Genomic DNA, 15,973 nt, shown 5'->3' on the forward strand with positions numbered 1-15,973 from the left:
CTCTTTTCAAGATGCTCCACCTTGATCACAACTACTTATACACCAAGACTATACTTTCAGGGATAATTTCTATAGTTCGTTACTTGAGAAATGTGTGTCTAAAGTGGTAGGTCTCGCTCTCCATGATGACGATTCAAGATATTCCCATTCAGAGCATGAATCTGGTGGCTGGAAATGACTTTGCTCATGTTTCTTCAACCTTTGATGATCTTTCCTTGTTCTTCAATGAACATGCATGAAGGGAATATGTTCTGAGTGGATGTTAACCATGTACAATAAAATCTACTGAAATGTCTCCCAAATCCTAATCGTTAATAAGATAAATCCTATTGAATCAGTCCTGATACCCCAGCAAAAAATCTTTTCAGTTTTCTGACTTTCATTTATCTCCATGTCCAGCCCTTATATTTAGCTTCACAATGAGGTGTTTTACCATTTTCCTTTCAGGACAACCTTTGACCTTCCTTTGATTTTCTACATAGAATAACCCCATAACTTCTAACAACTCTTGTGTAGCTTGGGAGCATCATAGAGCAAATCATGTCACATGTGCATGTTCGTTAGAGTCTCAGCTTTTCATAGATAGCTTTTAGGGGTTTGTAATTCAAACCATTCTGACTCTACGGATGTTTTTGTAAAAAAGACCCGGACCTGGGCCTCTTTGAGATACGTCTTTGTCTCGCAAACACAGCTCTATCTCAGCCCCCGTTAATCACACAGACTAACTCTTGGTACCACTGGATGCGGAAGACAAAGACAGATCTGATGGTACAACCCATACGTCTATAGCTAAAACAGACAATGTTGAAAAGGGGGTAGAATTCCACAAAAATAACTTGCTTTGAAATATGGATGGATGTCCACCAACATTAGCTCATATTTTACCTGTTGGCAACCAGCATCGCTGACCATCTTTCTCATTTGTGGAACCTAGCAATTCTCCATAATTAACATCATTTGATTGCAACAACTGTTGATGCTGAGAATGCAACACAAACCGCTGGTGCAAATGCTCTTTTCAAGATGCTCCACCTTGATCACAACTACTTATACACCAAGACTATACTTTCAGGGATAATTTCTATAGTTCGTTACTTGAGAAATGTGTGTCTAAAGTGGTAGGTCTCGCTCTCCATGATGACGATTCAAGATATTCCCGTTCAGAGCATGAATCTGGTGGCTAGATATGACTTTGCTCATGTTTCTTCCACCTTTGATGATCTTTCCTTGTTCTTCAATGAACATGGATGAAGGGAATATGTTCTGAGTGGATGTTAACCATGTACAATAAAACTTACTGAAATGTCTCCCAAATCCTCATCGTTAATAAAAGAAATCCTATTGAATCAGTCCTGATACCCCAGCAAAAATCTTTTCAGTTTTCTGATTTTCATTTATCTCCATGTCCAGCCCTTATATTTAGCTTCACAATGAGGTGTTTTACCATTTTCCTTTCAGGACAACCTTTGACCTTCCTTTGATTTTCTACATAGAATAACCCCATAACTTCTAACAACTCTTGTGTAGCTTGGGAGCGTCATAGAGCTAATCATGTCACATGTGCATGTTCGTTAGAGTCTCAGCTTTTCATAGATAGCTTTTAGGGGTTTGTAATTCAAACCATTCTGACTCTACAGATGTTTTTGTAAAAAAAAGACCCGGACCTGGGCCCCTTTGAGATATGTCTTTGTCTCACAAACACAGCTCTATCTCAGCCCCCGTTAATCACACAGACTAACTCTTGGTACCACTGGATGCGGAAGACAAAGACAGATCTGATGGTACAACCCATACGTCTATAGCTAAAACTGACAATGTTGAAAAGGGGGTAGAATTCCACAAAAATAACTTGCTTTGAAATATGGATGGATGTCCACCAACATTAGCTCATATTTTACCTGTTGGCAACCAGCATCGCTGACCATCTTTCTCATTTGTGGAACCTAGCAATTCTCCATAATTAACATCATTTGATTGCAACAACTGTTGATGCTGAGAATGCAACACAAACCGCTGGTGCAAATGCTCTTTTCAAGATGCTCCACCTTGATCACAACTACTTATACACCAAGACTATACTTTCAGGGATAATTTCTATAGTTCGTTACTTGAGAAATGTGTGTCTAAAGTGGTAGGTCTCGCTCTCCATGATGACGATTCAAGATATTCCCGTTCAGAGCATGAATCTGGTGGCTAGATATGACTTTGCTCATGTTTCTTCCACCTTTGATGATCTTTCCTTGTTCTTCAATGAACATGGATGAAGGGAATATGTTCTGAGTGGATGTTAACCATGTACAATAAAACTTACTGAAATGTCTCCCAAATCCTCATCGTTAATAAAAGAAATCCTATTGAATCAGTCCTGATACCCCAGCAAAAATCTTTTCAGTTTTCTGATTTTCATTTATCTCCATGTCCAGCCCTTATATTTAGCTTCACAATGAGGTGTTTTACCATTTTCCTTTCAGGACAACCTTTGACCTTCCTTTGATTTTCTACATAGAATAACCCCATAACTTCTAACAACTCTTGTGTAGCTTGGGAGCGTCATAGAGCTAATCATGTCACATGTGCATGTTCGTTAGAGTCTCAGCTTTTCATAGATAGCTTTTAGGGGTTTGTAATTCAAACCATTCTGACTCTACAGATGTTTTTGTAAAAAAAAGACCCGGACCTGGGCCCCTTTGAGATACGTCTTTTTCTCCCAAACACAGCTCTATCTCAGCCCCCGTTAATCACACAGACTAACTCTTGGTACCACTGGATGCGGAAGACAAAGACAGATCTGATGGTACAACCCATACGTCTATGGGTTGTATGAAATTTATGCATTCACTACTGTAAGTCGCTCTGGATAAGAGCGTCTGCTAAATGACTAAAAAGTAAAAAATGTAAAAATGTCTATAGCTAAAACTGACAATTTTGAAAAGGGGGTAGAATTCCACAAAAATAACTTGCTTTGAAATATGGATGGATGTCCACCAACATTAGCTCATATTTTACCTGTTGGCAACCAGCATCGCTGACCATCTTTCTCATTTGTGGAACCTAGCAATTCTCCATAATTAACATAATTTGATTGCAACAACTGTTGATGCTGAGAATGCAACACAAACCGCTGGTGCAAATGCTCTTTTCAAGATGCTCCACCTTGATCACAACTACTTATACACCAAGACTATACTTTCAGGGATCATTTCTATAGTTCGTTACTTGAGAAATGTGTGTCTAAAGTGGTAGGTCTCGCTGTCCATGATGACGATTCAAGATATTCCCGTTCAGAGCATGAATCTGGTGGCTAGATATGACTTTGCTCATGTTTCTTCCACCTTTGATGATCTTTCCTTGTTCTTCAATGAACATGGATGAAGGGAATATGTTCTGAGTGGATGTTAACCATGTACAATAAAACTTACTGAAATGTCTCCCAAATCCTCATCGTTAATAAAATAAATCCTATTGAATCAGTCCTGATACCCCAGCAAAAATCTTTTCAGTTTTTTGACTTTCATTTATCTCCATGTCCAGCCCTTATATTTAACTTCACAATGAGGTGTTTTACCATTTTCCTTTCAGGACAACCTTTGACCTTCCTTTGATCTTCTACATAGAATAACCCCATAACTTCTAACAACTCTTGTGTAGCTTGGGAGCGTCATAGAGCAAATCATGTCACATGTGCATGTTCGTTAGAGTCTCAGCTTTTCATAGATAACTTTTAGGGGTTTGTAATTCAAACCATTCTGACTCTACAGATGTTTTTGTAAAAAAAAGACCCGGACCTGGGCCCCTTTGAGATATGTCTTTGTCTCACAAACACAGCTCTATCTCAGCCCCCGTTAATCACACAGACTAACTCTTGGTACCACTGGATGCGGAAGACAAAGACAGATCTGATGGTACAACCCATACGTCTATGGGTTGTATGAAATTTATGCATTCACTACTGTAAGTCGCTCTGGATAAGAGCGTCTGCTAAATGACTAAAAAGTAAAAAATGTAAAAATGTCTATAGCTAAAACTGACAATTTTGAAAAGGGGGTAGAATTCCACAAAAATAACTTGCTTTGAAATATGGATGGATGTCCACCAACATTAGCTCATATTTTACCTGTTGGCAACCAGCATCGCTGACCATCTTTCTCATTTGTGGAACCTAGCAATTCTCCATAATTAACATAATTTGATTGCAACAACTGTTGATGCTGAGAATGCAACACAAACCGCTGGTGCAAATGCTCTTTTCAAGATGCTCCACCTTGATCACAACTACTTATACACCAAGACTATACTTTCAGGGATCATTTCTATAGTTCGTTACTTGAGAAATGTGTGTCTAAAGTGGTAGGTCTCGCTGTCCATGATGACGATTCAAGATATTCCCGTTCAGAGCATGAATCTGGTGGCTAGATATGACTTTGCTCATGTTTCTTCCACCTTTGATGATCTTTCCTTGTTCTTCAATGAACATGGATGAAGGGAATATGTTCTGAGTGGATGTTAACCATGTACAATAAAACTTACTGAAATGTCTCCCAAATCCTCATCGTTAATAAAATAAATCCTATTGAATCAGTCCTGATACCCCAGCAAAAATCTTTTCAGTTTTTTGACTTTCATTTATCTCCATGTCCAGCCCTTATATTTAACTTCACAATGAGGTGTTTTACCATTTTCCTTTCAGGACAACCTTTGACCTTCCTTTGATCTTCTACATAGAATAACCCCATAACTTCTAACAACTCTTGTGTAGCTTGGGAGCGTCATAGAGCAAATCATGTCACATGTGCATGTTCGTTAGAGTCTCAGCTTTTCATAGATAACTTTTAGGGGTTTGTAATTCAAACCATTCTGACTCTACAGATGTTTTTGTAAAAAAAAGACCCGGACCTGGGCCCCTTTGAGATATGTCTTTGTCTCACAAACACAGCTCTATCTCAGCCCCCGTTAATCACACAGACTAACTCTTGGTACCACTGGATGCGGAAGACAAAGACAGATCTGATGGTACAACCCATACGTCTATAGCTAAAACTGACAATTTTGAAAAGGGGGTAGAATTCCACAAAAATAACTTGCTTTGAAATATGGATGGATGTCCACCAACATTAGGTCATATTTTAACTGTTGGCAACCAGCATCGCTGACCATCTTTCTCATTTGTGGAACCTAGCAATTCTCCATAATTAACATCATTTGATTGCAACAACTGTTGATGCTGAGAATGCAACACAAACCGCTGGTGCAAATGCTCTTTTCAAGATGCTCCACCTTGATCACAACTACTTATACACCAAGACTATACTTTCAGGGATAATTTCTATAGTTCGTTACTTGAGGAATGTGTGTCTAAAGTGGTAGGTCTCGCTATCCATGATGACGATTCAAGATATTCCCGTTCAGAGCATGAATCTGGTGGCTAGATATGACTTTGCTCATGTTTCTTCCACCTTTGATGATCTTTCCTTGTTCTTCAATGAACATGGATGAAGGGAATATGTTCTGAGTGGATGTTTACCATGTACAATAAAAATTACTGAAACGTCTCCCAAATCCTCATTGTTAATGAAATAAATCCTACTGAATCAGTCCTGATACCCCAGCAAAAATCTTTTCAGTTTTCTGACTTTCATTTATCTCCATGTCCAGCCCTTATATTTAGCTTCACAATGAGGTGTTTTACCATTTTCCTTTCAGGACAACCTTTGATCTTCCTTTGATTTTCTACATAGAATAACCCCATAACTTCTAACAACTCTTGTGTATCTTGGGAGCGTCATAGAGCTAATCATGTCACATGTGCATGTTCGTTAGAGTCTCAGCTTTTCATAGATAGCTTTTAGGGGTTTGTAATTCAAACCATTCTGATTCTACAGATGTTTTTGTAAAAAAAAGACCCGGACCTGGGCCCCTTTGAGATACGTCTTTGTCTCACAAACACAGCTCTATCTCAGCCCCCGTTAATCACACAGACTAACTCTTGGTACCACTGGATGCGGAAGACAAAGACCGATCTGATGGTACAACCCATACGTCTATAGCTAAAACAGACAATGTTGAAAAGGGGGTAGAATTCCACAAAAATAACTTGCTTTGAAATATGGATGGATGTCCACCACCATTAGCTCATATTTTACCTGTTGGCAACCAGCATCGCTGACCATCTTTCTCATTTGTGGAACCTAGCAATTCTCCACAATTAACATAATTTGATTGCAACAACTGTTGATGCTGAGAATGCAACACAAACCGCTGGTGCAAATGCTCTTTTCAAGATGCTCCACCTTGATCACAACTACTTATACACCAAGACTATACTTTCAGGGATCATTTCTATAGTTCGTTACATGAGAAATGTGTGTCTAAAGTGGTAGGTCTCGTTATCCATGATGACGATTCAAGATATTCCCATTCAGAACATGAATCTGGTGGCTAGAAATGACTTTGCTCATGTTTCTTCCACCTTTGATGATCTTTCCTTGTTCTTCAATGAACATGGATGAAGGGAATATGTTCTGAGTGGATGTTAACCCTGTACAATAAAACTTACTGAAATGTCTCCCAAATCCTCATCATTAATAAAATAAATCCTATTGAATCAGTCCTGATACCCCAGCAAAAATCTTTTCAGTTTTCTGACTTTCATTTATCTCCATGTCCAGCCCTTATATTTAGCTTCACAATGAGGTGCTTTACCATTTTCCTTTCAGGACAACCTTTGACCTTCCTTTGATCTTCTACATAGAATAACCCCATAACTTCTAACAACTCTTGTGTAGCTTGGGAGCGTCATAGAGCAAATCATGTCACATGTGCATGTTCGTTAGAGTCTCAGCTTTTCATAGATAGCTTTTAGGGGTTTGTAATTCAAACCATTCTGACTCTACAGATGTTTTTGTAAAAAAAAGACCCGGACCTGGGCCCCTTTGAGATACGTCATTGTCTCACAAACACAGCTCTATCTCAGCCCCCGTTAATCACACAGACTAACTCTTGGTACCACTGGATGCGGAAGACAAAGACAGATCTGATGGTACAACCCATACGTCTATAGCTAAAACAGACAATGTTGAAAAGGGGGTAGAATTCCACAAAAATAACTTGCTTTGAAATATGGATGGATGTCCACCAACATTAGGTCATATTTTACCTGTTGGCAACCAGCATCGCTGACCATCTTTCTCATTTGTGGAACCTAGCAATTCTCCATAATTAACATCATTTGATTGCAACAACTGTTGATGCTGAGAATGCAACACAAACCGCTGGTGCAAATGCTCTTTTCAAGATGCTCCACCTTGATCACAACTACTTATACACCAAGACTATACTTTCAGGGATCATTTCTATAGTTCGTTACTTGAGAAATGTGTGTCTAAAGTGGTAGGTTTTGCTATCCATGATGACGATTCAAGATATTCCCGTTCAGAGCATGAATCTGGTGGCTAGAAATGACTTTGCTCATGTTTCTTACACCTTTGATGATCTTTCCTTGTTCTTCAATGAACATGGATGAAGGGAATATGTTCTGAGTGGATGATCACCCTGTACAATAAAACTTACTGAAATGTCTCCCAAATCCTCATCGTTAATAAAATAAATCCTATTGAATCAGTCCTGATACCCCAGCAAAAATCTTTTCAGTTTTCTGACTTTCATTTATCTCCATGTCCAGCCCTTATATTTAGCTTCACAATGAGGTGCTTTACCATTTTCCTTTCAGGACAACCTTTGACCTTCCTTTGACCTTCTACATAGAATAACCCCATATCTTCTAACAACTCTTGTGTAGCTTGGGAGCGTCATAGAGCAAATCATGTCACATGTGCATGTTCGTTAGAGTCTCAGCTTTTCATAGATAGCTTTTAGGGGTTTGTAATTCAACCCATACGTCTATAGCTAAAACAGACGATGTTTAAAAGGGGTAGAATTGTTCTTCAATGAACATGAATGAAGACAAAACTTTCAGGGATAATTTTATTTGTTATTTACTGCGTTGACACAATGACTTATCAATGACCCAAAGCTAGATTAGATCAGTTAATCCCTACTGTTGTGTCGCAGAGTTGTCGTAATGCTTCAGCAAGTGAACATTATCCCGGGGATATTGGAATACCCAATGTGAGTGACCTAATTTATGTCTCTCTAACTTCCCTGAATGCCTCTGCTGATTCTACAGTTATTGTATGCTGTAATTATGTGACTATGAACCAGAGTTATACTGTTAGCCCTGAGGCGGTGTGCAGCTCACCCTGCACTAACATAATTTGGAACAGCATGTCTACTTCTGCTAGGCTTCCCAGTAAACCAATGAAAATAATCAAACATTGGGGCGGAAGCGTAGCCTAGTGGTTAGAACGTTGGACTAGTAACTGAAAGGTTGCAAGATTGAATCCCCGAGCTGACAAGGTACTAATCATTCGTTCTGCCCCTGAACAAGGCAGTAAACCCACTATTCCTAGGCCGTCATTGAAAATAAGAATTTGTTCTTAACTGACTTGCCTAGTTCAATAAAGGTAAAGAAAAAATAAACATCTCAGAAAAGCGCTGAAAATAGCCCACATTAACATATGTAGCTTAAGAAACAAAGTTCATGACATTAATAACTTGCTAGTAACAGATGACATTCATAATTTCTGAAAATCACTTAGATAATACCTTTGATGATTCAGTGGTAGAAACACATGGTTATAACATCTACAGAAATGCCAATGGTGGAAGTGTTACCATTTATATTCAGAGCCACATTCCTGTAAATCTTAAAATGGTTCTCATGTTAAATACTGTTGAAGTAATATTGCTACAAGTTCATCTTCCTCGCCTAAAGCCCATTCTTGTGGGAAGCTGCTATAGACCACCAAGTGCTAACAGTCAGTATCTGGATAACATGTGTGAAATGCTTGATAATGTATGTGATATTGACAGAGAGGTATATTTTCTGGGGGATTTAAATATGGACTTGCTTTCATAAAGCTTCCCACTCAAGAAATTGCTTCAAACTGTAGCTAGTGCCTGCAACCTTGGTTCAGGTTATCAGTCAACCTACTGTACCAGGGTAGTTACAGGAATTAAATCATCAACATTTTTATTGATCACACCTTTACCAATGCTGCAGAAATTTGCTTTGAAGCAGTATCCAAATCCATTGGATGTAGTGATCACAACATAGTAGCCATATTTAGGAAAAACAAAGTTCCAAAGGCTGGGCCTAATATACTGTATAAGAGGTCATACAATAAGTTGTGTAGTGATTGCTATGTTGTTGATGTAAATAATATTTGTTGGTCTGTGGTGTGTAATGAGGAGCAACCAGACACTGCACTTGACATATTTATGAAATGTCTTATTCCAGTTACTAATAAGCATGCACCATTTAAGAAAATGACTGTAAAAGCGATGAAATCCCCATGGATTGTTGAGGAATTAAAAAATGGTATGGTTGAGAGGGATGAGGTAAAAGAATGGGATATAAGTCTGGCTGCACAACAGATTGGCAAACATACTGCAAATTTAGAAATCATGTGACTAGAAAGAAAAATAAACTATATTATGAAACAAAGAAAAAAGATTTAAAGAATGATAGTTAAAAGCTTTGGAGAATCTTAAATGAAATTTTGGGCAAAAAGACAAACTCAGCTCCATCATTCATTGAATCAGATGGCTCATTCATCACAAAAGCCACTGATATTGGCAATTACTTTAATGATTTTTTTCATTGGCAAGATTAGCAAACATAGGCATGACATGTGAGCAACAAATGCTGACACTACAAATCCAAATATAACTGATCAAATTATTTTGAATTCCATAAAGTGCATATGGAAGAGGTAAAAAAATGGTATTGTTGTCTATCAACAATGACAAGCCACTGGGGTCTGACAACTTGGATGGAAAATTACTGAGGATAATAGCGGTCGATATTGCCACTCCTATTTGCAATATTTTAAATCTAAGCCTACTAGAAAGTGTGTGCCCTCAGGCCTGGAGGGAAGCAAAAGTAATTCCACTACCCAAGAATAGTTAAGCCCCCTTCACTGGTTCAAATACCACCAACCAATGCACCTGTTACCAACTCTTAGTAAACTTTTGTAAAAAATTGTGTTTCACTAGATACAATGCTATTTTACTGTAAACAAATTGACAACAGACTTTCAGCACGCTTATAGGGAAGGACATTCAACAAGCATGGCACTTACACAAATGATTGATGATTGGCTGAGAGAAATTGATGATAAAAAAATTGTTTTGTTAGACTTCAGTGCGGCTTTTGGCATCGATCATAGTCTGCTGATGGAAAAACGTATGTGCTATGGATTTACACCCACTGTTATATTGTGGATAAAGAGTTACCTGTAAAAGAACACAGAGGGTGTTATTTAATGGAGGCCTCTCCAACATAATCAAGGTAGAATCAGCAATTCCCCAGGGCAGCTTTTTAGGCCTCTTATTTATTTTTAAACTAATGACATGCCACTGGCCCTGGGCAAAGCCAATGTGCCTATGTATGCGGATGACTCAACATTATACACGTCAGCTACTACAGCAAGTGAAATCACTGCAACACTTAACAAAGAGCTGCAGTTAGTTTCAGAATGGGTGTCAAGGAATAAGTTAGTCATAAATATTTAAAAAACAAAAAGCAATTTGTATTTGGGACAAATCATTCCCTAAACCTCAACTAAATCTTGTAATGAAGAAATAATGATGAAGATTTTAGATATTCCTTTCAGAGCGTGACTCGTGGCTAGGAGTGACTTTGCTCATTTTCGTTCCACCATTGACGACTGTTGCTTGTTCTTCAATGGGATTTGGATGAAGGGAATATGTTCTGAGTGGATGCTGATCATGTTAAAATAAATGAAAACAGCTGTTGACGGTGCAAATGCTCTTTTCAAGATGCTCCACCTTGATCACAACAGCTGCTCCACCAAGATGATACATTCTATGATCATTTCTATAGTTATTTACTTCAGAAATGTGTTTCTAAAGAGTTAGGTTTTGCTATCCATGATGAACATTGAGGATATTCCTTCCAATACATGGATGTGGTTGAAGTGTTAAACAAATCAAAATGTAATTTTATATTTTAGGTTGTTCAAAGTAGCCACCCTTTGACTTGATGACAGCGTTGCACATTTGGCATTCTCTCAACCAGCTCCACCTGGAGTTCCCTCATAAACTGAGCATGTGTTGGCTGCTTTTCCTTCACTCTGCGGTTCAACTCATCCCAAACCATCTCAATTGGGTTGAGGTTGGGTGATTGTGGAGGCCAGGTCACCTGATGCAGCACTCCATAACTCTCCTTCTCAATCAAATAGCCCTTACACAGCCTGGAGGTGTGGTGGGTCATTATCCTGTTGAAAAACAAATGATAGTCCAACTAAGCGCAAACCAGATGGGATGGTGTATTGCTGCAAAATGATGTGGTAGCCATGCTGGTTAAGTGTGCCTTGAATTCTAAATAAATCACATACAGTGTCACCAGCAAAGCACCCCCACACCACCTCCTCCATGCTTCATGATGGGAATCACCTACTCTGCGTCTCACAAATACATGACAGTTGGAACCAGAAATCTTTCATTTGGACTCATCAGACCAAAGGACATATTTCCACCGGTCTAACATCCGTTGCTTGTGTTTCTTGGCCCAAGCAAATCTCTTCTTCTTACTGGTGTCATTTAGTAGTGGTTTCAGACCATGAAGGCCTGATTCACGCAGCCTCCTCTGAACAGTTGATGTTGAGAGTTGAGATGTGTCTGTTACTTAAACTGTGTGAAGCATTTATTTGGGCTGCAATTTCTGAGGCTGGTAACTCTAATGAACTTATCCTCTGCAGCAGAGGTAACTCTGGGTCTTCCTTTCCTGTGGTGGTCCTCATGAGAGCCAGTTTCATTATAGCGCTTGATGGTTTTTGCGACTGCACTTAAACTTTCAAAGTTCTTGACATTTTCCTGATTGACTGACTTTCATGTAAAGTAATGATGGACTGTCGTTTCTCTTTGCTTATTTGAGCTGTTCTTGCCATAATATGGACGGTCTTTTACCAAATAGGGCTATCTTCTGTAAACCCCCCTACCTTGTCACAACACAACTGATTGGCTCAAACGCATTATGAAGGAAAGAAATTCCACAAATTGACTTTTAACAAGGCACATATGTTAATTGAAATGCATTTTAGGTGACTCCCTTATGAAGCTGGTTGAGAGAATGCCAAGAGTGTGCAAAGCTGTCATCAAGTCAAAGGGTGGCTACTATTAAATATATTTTGATTTGTTTAACACTTTTTTGGTTATTATATGATTCCATATGTGTTATTTCATAGTTTTGATGTCTTCACTCTTGTTCTATAATGTAGAAAATAGTTAAAATAAAGAAAAGCCCTTTAATGAGTAGGTGTGTCCAAACTTTTGACTGGTACTTTATGCCCACCAAAATGCAACTAAAATATTTTCAACAACTTTGGGCAACTTACTAGTGAACACATTGGCTTGCCTTAAATTTACACTGCCTTGTTCAACAGAAGAATTCTGGGATGGATTATTGTGGAGCACTTTGTGACAACTGCTTATGTACAAAGGTCTTTATAAATACATTTGATTGATTGATTGAGTAAATTGAATTTGTCATGCACAATACAACCTATTGAAATAAGCAATAGCGTTTCTTTCTAAATTTCTTTCATCTCCACATTGTAAAAACGAAGTGCATGCAATTTGGTTTCAAATCACTTTTATTTTGTGGAAACTGTGCAGACTGGCCATGCATCTCATTTGGCACGTTCACCGCTTCTTATCACCTGTTTAAAATACATCCACAGTGCATAATAGAGCACTTAACGTGCCGTTGTCATAACCACAGAAAATGAACTGCCTATTTTAAATTCTGAACATGTTGCAGTGTATGTTGTCTGAAAAAGCCTGACTAACTCTGAATCATAATCAATCTTAAATTACGTCAAGACTAGGGCTAATTCTAATAAAATGTGTATATATATATATATATAAATAAAAATATATATTTCTAAGACATTGCTTCAGATTAGACTTCAGATTACTAACTTCTGGACTATTTAGTCCTTGACTAATTAGATGAACTATGTGGCAGGTTGTTAAGACCTGAGGTTGGTTCTGGAAGCATGGGATGGACCACAAAATGATTCAAATGTTCTGTGCATGAGTGTTCTGTGCAAGAGTGTTCTGTGCAAGAGTGTTCTGTGCATGAGTGTTCTGTGCATGAGTGTTCTAGGCATGAGTTTTCTATGCATGAGTGTTCTATGCATGAGCACAGATTGGCAATCAAAACCAATGATTTTAATTGCAGTGAATAAAAAATGAGACCATCACAGTATGCTTCGGCAACCGAAAGCCAATCATCAGTTGGGTATCCCAAACGATTTATGGTTTAGCCCGGATTTAATCCCACTGGATTTGGATAATGAACCATTGAAAGGTAATTTCCGATTGAGCCGAAATATGCAGCGTTTATTTTTATGTGGTCTCTGCGAATTCGTGAATATTGCCTTAAAAAAATCTATAGCAGACAAAGCACGATCGGATTAAATCCCGGCCTTACAATGACTTTTGCTGAGCAGTGATGAGCTTAAGTTTGTGCTGAATCCTAAAATAGGCCTATCATTGACATCTGGTTCTAAAAACTAGTATTGGAAATAGCTAGAATTAACATTCCTTGAATACTGCGAGAATGTGTAGGTGGGTAAAATAGTTGGGGTCAGGCCAAACCATTATCCTTCTGGCTCATAACCATTTCCTGATTCAGTGGCAATGAACTTCTAGTCAGAGCTCTGTCACATGTAACACAGAAGTTACCAGTTACAAGGCAGAAACAGTACAATTTGGGTTTTTTTGTGTGAAAACTGACGACAATGAGTGGCCTGTAACAAAAGTGTTACTTATTTGGGTGTCAATATGAATGTCACTCTCATACTGTATATGGGGCGTTCCACGAAATTAGTGCTTTTTGCATCCCTTTGATATTTTAAGAGAAATTGTGCACCAATATGTCATTTTAAAAGCCTGCTATATTAAATTAAGTTCCCTTTACTATAGACCACATAGAGAAGTCAATAAATCCGATTTTCAATATGAATAAAGACTTACTAAAGTGCCAAAATTCTGTATTTTGACATGTCCCTCTGTTAACCCACTTAACCCCCCAAAATACTTTGATTTCACCATAATTGTAAAGTCCTAGTTATTTTGTAGCTTTGACAAAGTCATTTCTGAAGATTTTAAGGTCAACCCTGTTACATAAACAGAACTCATATTTTATTATGTTGAAACTATTACTTCTTAAATATTTCTTTCAAAAGAAACATTGAACGTCTAATCGTTAAATAGTGGTTGAGCTGGTTCTACCGTTTTTGGTCATTTTCTGTGGATTTGTGGTGGAACATTGAGAGGGTTGAGCATAACATGTCAACCCTGTTACCCACAGATAGACAGGATAGAAATGTTTCAACAATTTAAATGTTAAGCTTGCATTCAATTGCCACTCCCTGCTGCACACATAAGATGTTACCATTGCTGTATTAATAATCCTCCCTTGAAGTGTTTGACATGGGAGAGGGGACCACTCACTTTATGATCAAACTTCAGCAAAAGTGATTTTTGGTCATCCTACTTTGATCTGGTTTCATCCAAATATCATCTAATTTGATTAAAAACATGATTTTGACGGGACCATTTGACATTCGTGTTTTTTATGAAGTTGAAAATGTGCTCCTTTTGACAGAATGTAAACATTATAATGAACAAAAAGATGAACACAACAAGCAAATAATTTCATTGATTTTACTGAGTTACATGTCATATGAAGAAATTAGTCAATTGAAATAAATTCATTAGGTCCTAATCTATGGATTTCACACGACTAGAAATAGAGATACAGTTGAAGGTCACATACATTTACATTTTAGTCATTTAGCAGACACTCTTATCCAGAGCGACTTACAGTAATGAATGCATACATTTCATTTCATGCATTTTTTTGTACTGGCCCCCCGGGGGAATCGAACCCACAACCCTGGCGTTGCACACACCATGCTTACACACCATGCTCTACCAACTGAGCCACATACACCTTAGTCAAATACATTTAAACTCAGTTTTTCACAATTCCTGACATTTAATCCTAGTAAACATTCCCTGTCTTAGGTCAGTTAGGATCGCCACTTTATTTTAAGAATGTGAAATGTCAGAATAATAGTAGAGAGAATTATTTATTTCAGCTTTTATTTCTTTCATCACATTCCCAGTGGGTCAGAAGTTTACATACATGCTACCAAATTAGTATTTGGTAGCAATGCCTTTAAATTGTTTAACTTGGGTCAAACATTTTGGGTAGCCTTCCGCACGCTTCCCACAATAAGTTGGGTGAATTTTGGCCTATTCCTCCTGACAGAGCTGGTGTAACTGAGTCAGGTTTGTAGGCCTCCTTGCTCAAACACGCTTTTTCAGTTCTGTGCACACATTTTCTATTGGATTGAGGTCAGGGCTTTGTGATGGCCACTCCAATACCTTGACTTTGTTGTCCTTAAGCAATTTTGCCACAACTTTGGAAGTATGCTTGGGGTCATTGTCCATTTGGAAGACCCATTGTGACCAAGCTTTAACTTCCTGACTGATGTCTTGAGATGTTGCTTCAATATATCCACATAATTTTCCTTCCTCATGATTCTATTTTGTGAAGTGCACCAGTCCCTCCTGCAGCAAAGCACCTCCACAACATGATGTCGCTCTGGATAAGAGCGTCTGCTAAATTACGTAAATGTAAATGTAAATGATGCTTCCACCCCCGTGATTTACGGTTGGGATGGTGTTCTTCGGCTTGCAAGCTTCCCCCTTTTTCCTCCAAACATAACGATGGTCATTATGGCCAAACAGTTCTATTTTTGTTTCATCAGACCAGAGGACATTTCTCCAAAAAGTACAATCTTTGTCCCCATGTGCA

General features: G+C 38.3%; 8 non-coding genes and 2 pseudogenes across 8 annotated transcripts; all 10 read left to right on the forward strand.

Moving 5' to 3' along the window:
- The first annotated feature begins 44 nt into the window (after window positions 1-44).
- On the forward strand, window positions 45-260 carry LOC123729938 (small nucleolar RNA U3). The gene has a single exon (XR_006761637.1). It is a non-coding gene; the product is annotated as a small nucleolar RNA U3 (small nucleolar RNA).
- A 796-nt stretch (window positions 261-1,056) lies between these two features.
- Window positions 1,057-1,272, forward strand: LOC123729927 (small nucleolar RNA U3). The gene has a single exon (XR_006761626.1). It is a non-coding gene; the product is annotated as a small nucleolar RNA U3 (small nucleolar RNA).
- Window positions 1,273-2,069: 797 nt separating this feature from the next.
- LOC123729928 (small nucleolar RNA U3) lies at window positions 2,070-2,285 on the forward strand. The gene has a single exon (XR_006761627.1). It is a non-coding gene; the product is annotated as a small nucleolar RNA U3 (small nucleolar RNA).
- Window positions 2,286-3,177: 892 nt separating this feature from the next.
- LOC123729898 (small nucleolar RNA U3) lies at window positions 3,178-3,393 on the forward strand. Its single transcript, XR_006761597.1, has one exon. It is a non-coding gene; the product is annotated as a small nucleolar RNA U3 (small nucleolar RNA).
- Window positions 3,394-4,285: 892 nt separating this feature from the next.
- Window positions 4,286-4,501, forward strand: LOC123729899 (small nucleolar RNA U3). Its single transcript, XR_006761598.1, has one exon. It is a non-coding gene; the product is annotated as a small nucleolar RNA U3 (small nucleolar RNA).
- A 797-nt stretch (window positions 4,502-5,298) lies between these two features.
- LOC123729907 (small nucleolar RNA U3) lies at window positions 5,299-5,514 on the forward strand. The gene has a single exon (XR_006761606.1). It is a non-coding gene; the product is annotated as a small nucleolar RNA U3 (small nucleolar RNA).
- Window positions 5,515-6,311: 797 nt separating this feature from the next.
- Window positions 6,312-6,527, forward strand: LOC123729905 (small nucleolar RNA U3). Its single transcript, XR_006761604.1, has one exon. It is a non-coding gene; the product is annotated as a small nucleolar RNA U3 (small nucleolar RNA).
- Window positions 6,528-7,324: 797 nt separating this feature from the next.
- On the forward strand, window positions 7,325-7,540 carry LOC123730021 (small nucleolar RNA U3). The gene has a single exon (XR_006761714.1). It is a non-coding gene; the product is annotated as a small nucleolar RNA U3 (small nucleolar RNA).
- Window positions 7,541-10,655: 3,115 nt separating this feature from the next.
- On the forward strand, window positions 10,656-10,837 carry LOC123729949 (uncharacterized; annotated as a pseudogene).
- Window positions 10,838-10,932: 95 nt separating this feature from the next.
- Window positions 10,933-11,047, forward strand: LOC123729950 (uncharacterized; annotated as a pseudogene).
- The last annotated feature ends 4,926 nt before the right edge of the window (window positions 11,048-15,973 follow it).

This window comes from Salmo salar, chromosome ssa23 (genome assembly GCF_905237065.1).
Source record: "Salmo salar chromosome ssa23, Ssal_v3.1, whole genome shotgun sequence".
Lineage (NCBI taxonomy): Eukaryota > Metazoa > Chordata > Actinopteri > Salmoniformes > Salmonidae > Salmo > Salmo salar.